At 39.7% G+C, this 10,450-nt stretch overlaps 1 pseudogene; it reads right to left on the bottom strand.

Annotated features, from left to right (window-relative positions):
• Positions 1 to 8,714: 8,714 nt before the first annotated feature.
• On the bottom strand, positions 8,715 to 10,109 carry LOC124102175 (olfactory receptor 7C1-like; annotated as a pseudogene).
• Between the last annotated feature and the right edge of the window lie 341 nt (positions 10,110 to 10,450).

Genomic DNA, 10,450 nt, shown 5'->3' on the forward strand with positions numbered 1-10,450 from the left:
GAGCATGGAGACACACATCTGAGTTTTCCTATATCCATGCATAATCCCATTTTTCTATATATCTGTCCCCAAAATGCAAACACTGTCAGGAATTTGGTAAGTATATTTTGTCCATGATTTTCTAACATTAGTATTGATTTGCTTATGTGTAATTCTCTTGAAAATCTAGGTAACCAATATACTACTCTATATTACATCTAACATTTTAATAAAATACTGAATTAAAGTCTTTCTGTGAAGTACATATATTTAGATATAACATTTCAATGCATTACATTGCCTGAAGATTGGATTTCATTTTATTTTTTAATTTCTCATAACAACAATCCTATGAAAATTCTCACACTTCTCTTATCACACAAGTGAGAATTTGTATATGATGTGTGCCTGCAGGATAGCTGTTTTGAGTTGTAAAAAAGATGTATATTCAATTTTTACTATTTAATGCCTACATTTGTTTTTCCAATAGAAAAAATCAGGTGCTATCAAATATTTTCTTTTATTAAGATATCAAATGAAGCGAAGCTCAGTGGCACACACCTGTAATCCCAGTAACTCAGAAGTCTGAGGTAGAAGGATCACAAATTCAAAGCCAGCCTCAATAAGTGAGGCCCTAAGGAACTTAGTGAGACCCTCTCTCTAAATAAAAAATAAAAGCACCCCTGGGTTCATTCCCCAGTACAAAAACAATACAACAACAAAAAAAGATATCAAATAAGAAATATTCTTGAAGTCTATCTAATATAATCACTCCATGAGAGTTCCATGTGAAAATTCTCATCTTATATAGGAAATAATATTTCCATGTCTCAGATGTCCAAACTTGGTTGTAAAAATGCATTAGTATTCATTTTAAAAATTACATACTTATGTCAGAAATGCCTCTATAAACCACAGTTCATGCTGCCACTTCTCAGATGAACTCACCGAATTGCAAGAGAAAGAATCAATGCTTCTGCCTTGGTTTGTTCATCTGTGCTCAAGGAGGTTTTACAAGAAAAACTCTAATTTGGCTCCCATGAGGAAACAAAGTCCTGAAAGTACAGTCAATAGACCACGGTCTGAGTCCAGTTTCTTTTTCTAACACTCACACTGTAGTACGTATAAAGAACTCTTCCCTTCTCTGTACTAGCTTTCCTTATCTGGAAATGGGGAGAATAATACTAAACTCTAGAGATGTACAGTGCCTAAACTTAATAAATATTTGTTCATTATTTTGTAAACAGAATTTGAATCATCATTGGAATTTATTCCAGGCTTATTCATAAAGTACAATCCTATATAGTTTTCATGCCCTTTTGTTGTTTATATGGTACAGAAGACAAGTCTCTCGGGTCTCAGGCACTGGAGCCCAAGAGAATTGAAATAGAAAGTTCTATTCCTTTCAAGTAAAAGAACAATAATGTTTTATACCTGGGAGTGATCATTGTAGATGAAATTAAATAAACTATATAGAGTCAGGCACTTGGGAAAGTTTAATAAAGAATCATGACATCATCATTATAGTCATCTTTGTTCTTATCTTCATCCTGACCTTCATGATCATTTTAGAGCACATAAGAGACAGTTTAGAGAGATCCATTTCTTGTGCTAATGAGAGAGATACCCACCAGAGCTAGACCTAGTGTAGAAAGAGAACAGAACCCCTCTCAGTCTTGGATCCTGACCAGAACCAAGACTATAAACTAGAATAGTGGTCACAGAGGGTGGGAAGGGTAGGGAGAGGTGGGAAAGAGGGAGACTGGATAACAGGTACTAAAATACAGTTAGCTAGGAGGAATAAATTTTAGTGTTCTATATCACAGAAGGGTAGGCAAAGTTTACAACAATTTATTATATATTTTATAAAGAACTAGAAGAGAGGCATTTTAATGTTCCCAACACAAAGAAATAAGAAATGTTTTAGGAGATATAAATGCTAATTATCCTGGTTTGATCATGAAATATTATATACATGTATCAAATTATCACACTGCTCCATAAGCATATATAAAATTATTATGTCAATTAATTTTTAATTTAATTTTTTATTTCATAGGCCTCTGAGTTAAAACTTTGTATTTGGGGGGCCTCCTATCTGGATACTCCAACTTCTTGTCTGGGTAATGAGGAACTGATGCTCTCTGAGTCCCTTCTGTATCCAGTTTCTTCCACCACACTCACCAGTCAGAGCTGTCATGTTGGGGCATGACCAAGGAGTGATGATCCATTGCCTCTCCCCTGCCTTGTGAGTGGTGAGGAATCAGGCTCCATCCTCAGAATTGGCAGGAGGACAGACTCAGGCATGGACCTCCAATGTAGACCATGACTCTAGAAAGAGGAGACACACAGAACCAACTGGACTGGGACCAAGAAGCTGCAGGACATAGGCCGACTGTTTATAGTTGTATGGGTGGGTCTGAGAGCTCCAGAGGCAGAGCTCATAATTAGCCAAATTGGTTCATGTAATGCTAATCTCTGAAGATTTGTTAATATTAATGGAACAGAAGCATAGGGAAAGTTGGCTACTCCCCTCTTATACCTCTGAAGCTTCATAAATCTCAAACTCACTTTTTAAGTTTAAACAAAATCAAGAGTTTAATCTCATTAAAAGCATGCAAATTACCAAGAAATTTTGAGAAAATTAGATCTGTATTGAGAATCAGATATCATATCAGATAGCATAATTATCTCAAGTTAATACTTTTACCTCTAGAATGAACTGACAGAGGTCTATCAAATCTCCAACAATAATCACATTATTAGACTTCAAGTGTCCAAATCCCTCTTGCAAACACACCCCATAAAGCAAGACATTCCATGGGACTACACCTAGTAGCTGAGGACAAAGACCGGACTCTCTTGGATAAGGCTAAATTTTCACTACACACATCACAACCTGGGCTTCAAACAAGACTCTCTTGGAGCAAAATGAGCATAGTTGTTGGAACATCTACCTTCAGCATACCTCTTATGTAACAAATAAACCCTATCAGTCTGAGTGTGCCTATCATTTGGAGAAGCCAGTATTGGGTTGAGATAGATTGTTTTAAAAAATAACTAATCTGCACTGGGTGTGGTGGCATACACCTATAACCCCAGTGACTCAGGAGGCTAAAACAAACATTGCAAGTTTGTGAGGGCCCTCAGCAATTTAATGAGACAAGAACTCAAAATAAAATTAAAAATGGCTAGTGATGTAGCTTAATGGTAAATTACCCTGAGTTCAAGCCCTAGTAACAAACAAAAAAAAAACTAATCTGTCTAGTAAATACTTTATATACATTTCATTTATTTGTGCTAATGTACTTATCCCTCTTACTTAATTTAATGCTATTTGTACCTGCAATAAACTTGTGCAAAACTAACTTAGCTGAAAGTTAACTAAATTCAGTTCTAAGCATTCTAAATCCTGGCACTAAGGTAGTAATGGATTCCTTCACCAAATAATCCATTTATTCATTACTATACCCTCATCTCTTTCTTTCTGTCTTTCCCCCTCCCCTCACTCCCTGCCCTGGCCCACTTTTATTTTTGTTCATACTTTTTCACCTTTGGAAGGGACATTAGTTTTGGTCAATATTCTGGTCCAGATTGCCAGCAATAATACTAGTCTAGCAAGTTTCTACCCTTAAGTCCACTCCCATTTATATGGGGGAAAGTTACACAGGTACAAAATTTGAGAGCTATCATGACTACTAGGCAATAAGGGACAGTCACCGTGAACCCTAACTATGTCAGATGGGTGAACACAGGGTTCACCTACTCAAGCCCTAGGAATTGGGACACAGAGGCCTAAAGCTATGCCTAAAAGTTTTTGCCTTGGAATCACTCCTTCTTCTGGTGCCCAAGGTTTCAACTCTGGTCCTGCCTGGGCTACTGCACTGAGTTAGAAAAAGAAAGTTGAAATAATATGGAGAAGAATTATAGATTTGTGCCAGCATTCTCTCCTTCCCTTCTCCTCTTCCCCAGATCCACAAAAAAAGCAGGTGAATCTATCTAGTTGGGAACAAACCTCAGTGTTGAATGTGAGCTCACACTCACAAAGGCCCTTCATGCCTTTATCTCTGCCTAATTTAGACAACACAAGTTATTTCAATTGCCCATCCTACTTTTGTATTAGACCTACTGTAGTTTAGGTAAGTGTCCCCCAAAGGCCCATAAAGTCCCCAGAGCAGCACCATTGGGAGGCAGTGGAATCTTTAAGCAGTGGGGTCTAATGGGAGGTCTTCAGAATGTGGGGCACATGCTCACAGGGGTTAGTTTGACCCCAGACCCTTCTTCTTCTGTTTCCCAATCATGAGGTGAATGGCTTTCCTTGACCACATATTCCTGCCATAATATGCTACTTCCGACAGTCCCAAAAGCAACAGAACCAACTGATAATAGAGTGAAACCTCCAAAACTGTGAGCCAAAACCAAATTTTGCTCTTTATAAGTAGCTTGTCATTTGTTATAGTGATGGAAAACTAACACAAAACTGTGTGTTTCTTGGTATGAGGAATGAGACACAGGGGTCCAAATTGGTGCCTTGACTTCTGTTCTAGTTCTTTTATGGTACTCTGAACATTCACTTTTACCATCTAGTAAGCAAAGCCCAGTCCAGAGTTAAGTTTCTATTCCTGTCAGGATCACTTATGTTCTACAGTTGGACATAAATCCAACCCACCAGCCATGTGCAGGGCCTTCCTCTTAAGAATTCTGTCCCCTAACCATATGCAGCCTCTTTCTCTCTTGTTGGCACACAGAATGTTCATATGGGCACTCTGTATCTCAGCGGTGCAAGGAAAATATGTCTACCTTCAAGTCATCTACACAGTGCTGTTGCCCCGTTTGGGTCAGCTTTTTCACTACTGTGACTAAAAGACCCTATCAGAACAATTGTAAAAGAAGAAAAGTTTGAAGGCTCACAGCTTCAGAGGTCTCACTCCATAAACAGAAGGCTCACCTTCACAGGGCTCAAGGTGTGGCAGGACATCATCCAGGAAGAGTGTGGCAGAGGGAAACAGCTCACATGGTGATCAGGAAAGAGAGACAGTCCACTCTTCAGATACAAAATATATATGCCATAGCCATGCCCCCAGTGAACCACTTTCTCCAGCCACACCCCACCTGCCTCTAGTTACTACTCACTTTAACCCATCAGGAATCAATTCACTGATTAGGTTAAAGATTTGACCTAAACATTTCTCCTCCAAATCTTCTTGCATTGTCCCAAACATGAGTTTTGGGGGACACCACATCTAAACCATAACTTTCTGCTCCTGGTCCGCAAAAGCTCACTCTCATCTGACAATGCAAAACACATTTAGTCCATTCCCAAGAGTCCCCATAGTCTCAACTGTTCCAAGATTGCTCAAAGTTCAAGTCCAAGTATTCTGAAGCTCAAGGCAATCATGCATTGTAAACTCCTGTAAAATTAAAAGCAATTTACAAGTATCCAATATATAAAGGTACACAGTAAACATAAAAAAATAGGGGTATAGAAAGAAGGAAGGCACCAAAGCAAGACAAAAATCCAGCTGGACAAACAAGTCCTGTAGTTCTGTGTTCATCCTCTGGAGCACATGTCATGATATCCTCTCCAAAGGGCTTGTATAGCTCCACCTCTGTGGCCTTGATGGCTGCAGTACAAGTAGCCTTTCTGTTTTCTTGCCTCTGCTCAATTCCTACAGCTTTCCTACATTTTTGGCATTTCTTAGTCTCAGGGGTCTCCACTGCAGCTTCAGCTTCCTCCTCAAATCTCCACACCTTGCCTAAAGCATTTCCACCTTCAGGGAATCTAACCCTGCTACATTTTGCCTGGCTTCCAAGGCCTTCCTCTGAAATCTTGGCAGAAGCCTCCATGACCCCCTAAATACAGCATCCTGCATTCCTCAGGAACTAGCATCATGGGGTTGACACCAAGGTCTGCCACCATCTTGAGCAGTAGCCAAGCCTCTAGGGACCTGGATTATTATTCCAGCAGCCTCTGAGTGTCTGGGTGGCTGAACACATTGAAAAAATTTCCTAGGCCCTCTTATGCAAGGATTCCCCACTGGTCCCTTCTCAAGAGAATTTTCACTTTTACTCCCTTGAGCCTGAGATGGGTGTGGTTTGCCAGGTCCTGAGATGCCCTCAAGCCATCTTTCTTATTGTCTCTGGGAAAAAATCTTTAGCATTTCTTTAGTGTCAGTGATGTCTTTAACAACTACAACTTCCTTAGCCCCAGTTTTACTCTGCCTTTCAAGTCCAAGTTTTTTAAATATTTCTGTTCTGCTTTATGCTCCTGAATATCACAATAAACTTGGCTAAAAGCCACCAGCAATACGCATGCCACTTCCTGTATGCTATGTTGCCTAGACATTTCTTCTGCCAGATTAATAAATCCATCACTTTTAAAATCAGCATCAAAGAGAGTCTCAGGACACAGACAAAATGCAGATAACTTCTTAGCTAGAACATAACAAGAATGACATCTAGTCTAATTATTAATAGAATCCTCCTTTTCCTCTAAGCCTTCTTGAGCCCTGTCTTCACTGTCCACAGTCCTATTGGCATTCTGGTCTTCTGAGCTCCCACCAAAATCAGCCATTAAGCTTTGCTTACAACAACCTAAAGCATTTCCAGCTTACACTGCTAAACATTTCAAAATTCCTCCCACCTATTCAAAATGTCCCAAAAACTTATCAACCACACAGCAAAGACCCCATTTCTAGGTGCCAATTTCTGTTTTAGTCAGCTGTTTCACTGCTGTGACTAAAAGACCCCACCAGAACAATTGTAAAGGAGGAAAAGTTTATTTGATGGCCCACAGTTGCAGAGGTCTCAATTCATGGACAGTAGACCCCATTTCTCATGGCTCAATGTGAGGCGGGACATCATAGAGGAAGAGTGTGGCAGAGGGAAGTAGCTCACATGGTGATTAGAAAACAGAGAGAGAAAGACTTCACTCTCCAGAAGCAAAATATACACCCAATAGCCACATCCCTAGTGAACTACTTCCTGCATCCACACCCCACCTGCCTCCAGTTACCACTCATTTAATCCCACCAATATGGATACACTGATAAGGTTAAGTCTTTAACTCAATCATTTCTCCTCTAAACCTTCTTGCATTTTCTCACATGAGCCAATGCCACTCATCTCATGACGGAGATGGACACCTCAAGGGAGCACACCAGAATATCCACTCACTGGTTCCAATCATCTTACGCTCCTAGAAAAGGACTTCTGATCAGCACCAACATGTCCTCTATTACTACCTCCCTTAAATCTCCATAGTGATTTATTTCCCAGGGTCATTCCCCACATAAACATACCTTTAATTGGTCAGTTTGCCCCACATAGCTAGGCCATTGGCCAATACCCATGAGGTAGTAAAAATACAAGTAGATAGGCAAACACCATGCAATTCAGCTCACTGAGATTATTTGCCTCTATTTTCCTCTCAGAGTGGCAGCCTACCATCTGCTCAGCTTGTAACTGCCATCCATAAACCAAGTAGTTAATCAGTTTAGAGCTATCCATAGAGCACTGCCCAAATGACAATGGAAGTGGACATTTCCTTGGATGGTTGCAAAGGCTACCTTCTTGTAAGTACTTGCTTGCATTTATCCAGTAATACATTCCTGTATAAATCATTTCCATTTCATTATGGAACTTATCTAGGTACCCACCTCCTCATTTGTGCATTTCTCTGACATTACCTAAGACATTATAGATATTTCAGGTTTCAATATTATTGTAAGCACTTTAGCCTTAGGAGTAGTGTGTTAATCTTTTCATGGTGTTATAAAGAATACCATAAACCAGGTAGCTTATAACCAATAAAAATTTATTTTTCACAGCTCTGGAGACCAGGAGGTCTAATATCAAAGAATCTGATGAAGGTCACTTTCACAGATAGTGCGTTCTTACTGTGCCCTTACATGGGAGAAAAGGCAAAGCAACTCCCTTGGAGCCCCTTTTATAAGAGCATCATGAGGGCAACACCCTCATACTCTAATCACTTCCCAATGGTACCCTTTCTAATCCCATCACATTGGTGATAAGGTTTCATCATATTAATTTGTAGAAGGATCATAGCAGACTATTTCAATTAATAACTACAATCAAGAGAGTAATTATCTCTCAAGTGGAAGTTTTAAGGACTAAAATTCCTGTAGTCACTACAGGGTGGTGATCACAAGTTTTTTATTTAATTTATAGTCTGTGCTCCACACAGCACTTTCATATAGATTTGTGCATACCAGTGTCCCGATTTCTTACATGACACTTTTTTTTTTTTATTTTGCAGTACTGGGTATTGAACCTGGGCATATTATACCACTAAGCTACATCCCCATCCCTTTTTCATTTTTTATTGAGACAGGGTCTCCCTAAGTTTTCCAGGAAGACCTCAAGCTTGTAACCCTCCTGCCTTAGCCTCCTGGGTAGATGGGATTACAGATATATACCATCATGCCCAAAGTAGTAATCTCTTTTTGACTACCCAGACATTATATTCCTGAACATGGATTTTAGCTTTATGAGGGCAAGGATTTTTTTCACTGCTATATTCTTAGCACCTAGAACACCCTGGTACACTGTAGATATCCAATAAATATTGCCAAGTGAATGAATTTAACAAGAACTAACAATGATTGTTGGTAAAAATGAACTAAATAATGTTTTATCCAAGAGTCTCTGAGTTGATACTTGAATGGTTGTATAGACCTATAGGAATGCAAACATCAAGTTGAGGTGTAGTGACGTAAAATGTAAAAGGAGGGGAGGTGGGGAATACAACTGAGGGTAACAGAGTGATCACCATAAAAGTTTCAGACAAAGTACTCCCAGGGATATTTTGATTAAAGACAGAGAAACAGATTGGGTGAGGGGTGAAAGCCTATATAATTTAGAGGCAGAATTTCTTGACGCAGAATTTCTTTTGCTGGTACTTTTGCCAGCTCAAGAGCCCAGGACCAGTATTCTTGTCACTGAACATAGAATGTTCTGCCAAGAAGTTTCTTCAGGGCCCTCTTAATGTCTGTGTTCCTCAAGCTGTAGATGAAGGGGTTCAGCATGGGGGTGACAACAGTATACATCATGGAGGCCATCATGCCCTTCCAGGAAGATGATGATGCTTCAGAACTGAGGTATATACCAAGACCTTTCACATAGAATAAAGAAACCACAGATAGATGAGACCCACAGGTAGAAAAAGCTTTATATTTTCCATATGTTGATGGAATTCTCAGGATGGAAGAGACAATCCGGGTATAAGAGAAAAGGATCCCTGAAAAGGGAACAAATCCAAAAAGGCCAGTCACCATGTAGAGTATTATGTGATTGATCAGTGTGTCTGAACAAGCTAGTATGAGGGCCTGAGCAAGTTCACAGTAAAAGTGTCAAATTTCCCAATTGGTACAGAAGGATAGACGCAGCATCAACAGACTCTGGATCAGAAAATATGACAAGCTGATTAACCAGGATGTAAGAACCAGGAAACCACAGAGATGGGAGTTCATGAGTTCATGATGACTGGATAGTGAAGGGGATGACAGATGGCTACAAACTGGTCATAAGCCATCACAGTGAGAAGGAAGGTATCCATGCCTCCAAAAACCATTAAAAATACATCTGGGTGATGCAGCCTGCATAGGTGACGGATCTGCTCTGTGTCTGGATGTTCACCAGCATCTTTGGGACGGTAGTAGAGATGAAACCAATGTCAGCAAATGACAGATTGAAGAGAAAGAAGTACATAGGCATATGAAGATGGGAATCCGAGACAATGGCTATAATGATGATGAACAAGTTCCCAAGGAACATGACTATAAACATGGATAGGAACAATCCAAATAACATCAGTTGATGCTCTGAGTCTTGGAAAAATCCCAGGAATATAAATTCTAAAGCATTTGTTTGATTTCCTAGTCCCATGTTGTTGACACATCAGCTAGACAATTAAAGAGAAAGAACATGAAATACACACCAGACAGACTATCTTGGCTTCTTTATTTCTTGAGGTAAAAAATTGGGCATGAAATCCTTAATATTATAGAACCTAGAAAACCTACATTCTGTCATTCATTATAGGCAACGTTTCATGATATTGACAAATCCATGTCTATTGGCCTATGGGAGACTCACCCATTCCCTTTGTCTCTGCCTTAGAATTAATAACTACAGAAAGTTAGAAGGAATTTTAGATCTTAGGGATAAAACAATCCACACCTGCTCCAATACACATGGGGCCCAGAGACCTAAAGAAAGGTCTGAGTTATCTTTCTTGTGTGTGGCAGGACAGGGACTCAGAGGAGGGTCAGATGACTTTGAGCAATAAGAAAATTTGAAAGGAGGGGAAATATCTGAAAAAATACTTCAGGATGAGCAGGATGAGTAGGATTTCAGTTTCCAAAGGAAAGGAAGAAATAACAGAAAAGGAGGTCAAAAGGAAGGAAGAGAGGGGGGGGGAGGGGAAGGCAAGGAGGGAGGAAAAGAAAAT

This window comes from Marmota monax, unplaced genomic scaffold, assembly GCF_021218885.2.
Source record: "Marmota monax isolate L192 unplaced genomic scaffold, Marmota_monax_Labrador192_F-V1.1 WCK01_AAM20220418_F8-fsc02491, whole genome shotgun sequence".
NCBI lineage: Eukaryota > Metazoa > Chordata > Mammalia > Rodentia > Sciuridae > Marmota > Marmota monax.